Genomic DNA, 795 nt, shown 5'->3' with positions numbered 1-795 from the left:
ATATATATATATATATATATATATATATATATATATATATATATATATATACATATATATCTTTGTGTACGTGTATATGTGTGCAGTTGTGTGGCTTTCTGTGTGTGTACGCACTCAATTTTTAGGGTGAAAAGTATAATAGATACTAATTCTGAATATAGTAAATATTTACATATGCATACGTATAAATAAAATTATGTGCTGCTACATATACACGAATTAAATTGTTTAAGTGTATGCATATGTCTATTTACATAAATAAATTTGAGTATTGATATATAATATACACAATTTCTGTTTTTCGGTTCGTTTTATATTCATGCTCTTGGTGTCAGGTTTTCAATCGCTCCGTCCATCCACTCTATAGACAATTCGACTCACTTGTCTTTTGTACATCGTAACGAACAGAAATCTAGACACACACGAACACACTCCTAAACTCATGGTTATACATATTTATATATATATATATATATATATCAATACAGATACATCCGTGCATACATCTCTACAAATGTAAATATTTTCTGTGTGTATATATAGGCGTGTCTGTATACGAACTAATGGGAATGCATAACATTATGCTTATGTAGGCGAAGAAACATATTGGCTGGAGATAGTAATTGATCATAATTCGTGTAAACACTAATGCGATATGTAGTGTAAGAAACAGATCGATACTGTAGCATTGAAAAGTGAATTGAGCTTACCAATTACCCCAAAATACAAGGAGTAAAGAGAATAATGTTGTTCATATATATTTCATATACATATACATATATATACATATATATA

Source organism: Octopus bimaculoides, chromosome 17 (assembly GCF_001194135.2).
Source record: "Octopus bimaculoides isolate UCB-OBI-ISO-001 chromosome 17, ASM119413v2, whole genome shotgun sequence".
In the NCBI taxonomy this organism is placed as follows: domain Eukaryota; kingdom Metazoa; phylum Mollusca; class Cephalopoda; order Octopoda; family Octopodidae; genus Octopus; species Octopus bimaculoides.
This window is presented reverse-complemented; position numbering follows the sequence as displayed.